The 2,207-nt window shown below is 37.7% G+C and overlaps 1 pseudogene; it reads right to left on the bottom strand.

Moving 5' to 3' along the window:
* Nucleotides 1-1,437: 1,437 nt before the first annotated feature.
* LOC149258041 (germin-like protein 1-3 pseudogene) lies at nucleotides 1,438-1,914 on the bottom strand (annotated as a pseudogene).
* Between the last annotated feature and the right edge of the window lie 293 nt (nucleotides 1,915-2,207).

Below are 2,207 nucleotides of genomic sequence, written 5' to 3'. Positions count from 1 at the left end.
GTAAAATGAGATCATGAAGAAAATAACATAGAACAAGAAACAAAATTTGAAGAAAAATTAAAGTTCCTTGAAGCAAGGTTTGAAACACCAGGTTTTGATGAAGTCTGCATAGAAGTTGAAACACTGAGTGTTGAAGACAACATGAATGATGTAGAAAATGAAAATGTTAATGAAATTTTCATGTATTGGAGCCTAAAGGGATAAAATTCTATTATGGACTTATGTTGCAGCAAATTGATAATCAAAGATTGATGATGAAGAGAAAACTATAGAAGATTACATCCATTCAGTTCTTTGCATTTCTTAAGCCCCCTTTTTAATGTGCTCTCTTTGATGCAGTTTTTTGCCACTTTTTTATGACATTGCTACATCACACATTTTAGAGATAAATAACATTCATTTTTAAATGTATCATGGCCTATCTTTAGTATCCATGGTATCGTGAAGTGCTTGTCTCAATTATTTCAAGAGTATGGGTATGCTTGCCTCATTTGTAAATAGATGCTATACATATATTATTTTAACATCATTTTTTCTCTCTATAGGATTTCATCCCTTCTCTTTTTCTCTCTCTCTCTCTATATTTATATCTCTTTGACAATTTACAAAAGAAATGATGATGTATTTTGGGTACATGATATGCTTCCACCCTCATACATAAGGAGGCATCTATTGTTAGAAATTTATTTTTTTTAAGCAAAGATATCCTAAACTATCATTAATTCCACTTAATACAACCAAAGTATGATTTATGAGCCCATTTTGATTGCTCAAATCATAGTTAAGTTACAATTGACCAATCTTGGGGTCAAGTTACCTATTATAAATTAGATTCCATATTATAATTATTAATAATAAAGTTATAAATTGATTATTTAGTACGTTTTACTTTAATCTTGACGATATATATGAAATTACTTTAATCTGAGTGATAGCGAAGTGAATATGACAATGGGAAGAGGCCGTCCAAGAAGAATGAATTCTATTGCTCGTTCAATATTTTGTAATAAATCCTATGTCAGTGATGTTTATTACTTGATCTTTTGTTCAATTTTTTCTATAATCTATGTAGTTCTTGGTAATTTAGGCGGTGTATCAAAGCCGTTCTTGCAGTTTTGAGTAGACTACAGTTTTAAAAGAAGGATGTTGTTCTCTTTGTGAGAATGGTGGACAACTTCTTCCTCAGTTTTTGTCTGAATAGTTGAATATTGATTAACATGAGAAATTTCATAATCCAAATTAACACTGATATGTATTTCCAAGTCTTTGTCAATCGTGTATCAAACGCAGCGTCAGATTTGAAATATTGAACTTTTATAATTAAACGCAGCGTCTGCTATTATAATTACCTCTCTCAGATAACAACATCGGGAGGTTGGTTTTATTTAACTATATAAATACCACCTCAATTGAAGGAAGGAAAGAGCGATGACAGCATCAGATCAAGATCATGAGGATGTGAACTCTGGCGAGCACAGACGCAGAAACAGGAGGAGAGGCTTCGAACAAGGCTGGCACAACCTGCTGAGTTCCTGGATTCTGGCTGTTCAGTCCAGAGAAGGCCACTGCGTTGACAGGGCCAATGTTATGTTGGAAATGCACAAGACCTCGAGGGAACACAAACACGTCTCCCTTCTCCAGCGTTGTGGAGAACAGAGTGTTGTTAGTGGTGATAAAGCCAACCAAGAGAGTACCCTCGATCACCACCAAGATTTCGGTGGCCCGCGGATGTGTGTGAGGAGGGTTGAGGCCGAGAGGAGCAGTGAAATCAAGGCGGACCAACGCAATTCCCAAGGTGTTTAAGCCTGGTAGCTGCGTTACAAAAGCTGGCGTTACAACGAATCCCAACTGGTTACTGGTATCTCCTGGTTTAGCTAGGCCCCTCAACCGGAAGTCGTCTACTGTGACCGTCATCGCATTCTTGTTGAATATGTAATTTCAACGCAGCTGTACCAACGCCCAAACCGCTCAGCAAAACCGCCTTTAAATCTCGGACCGCTTTTGAGTGAAAGTTGTTTCCGTATTTTTGTGCCCGATATAATACAGTGCTGTCGCGTGGTTCTCAGCATACGTAAGTAGACGTCATTTCTCGGGTGCTATCGTTCAGTCAAGTAAGGCCTCCCGATATCTCCGTCCACCGTCCGATCCGCCTCATCAACCTCCGCCGTCGATTGTTCCAAGTTGCATTCGAGCCAGCGTTTAATACT

The sequence above is a fragment of the Pinus tabuliformis genome, chromosome 6 (genome assembly GCF_031772625.1).
Source record: "Pinus tabuliformis cultivar Carrire ecotype Pingquan chromosome 6, CPIR1, whole genome shotgun sequence".
NCBI lineage: Eukaryota > Viridiplantae > Streptophyta > Pinopsida > Pinales > Pinaceae > Pinus > Pinus tabuliformis.
The sequence above is the reverse complement of the archived record's forward strand: the minus strand, read 5'-3'. Positions and strand labels throughout refer to the sequence as shown.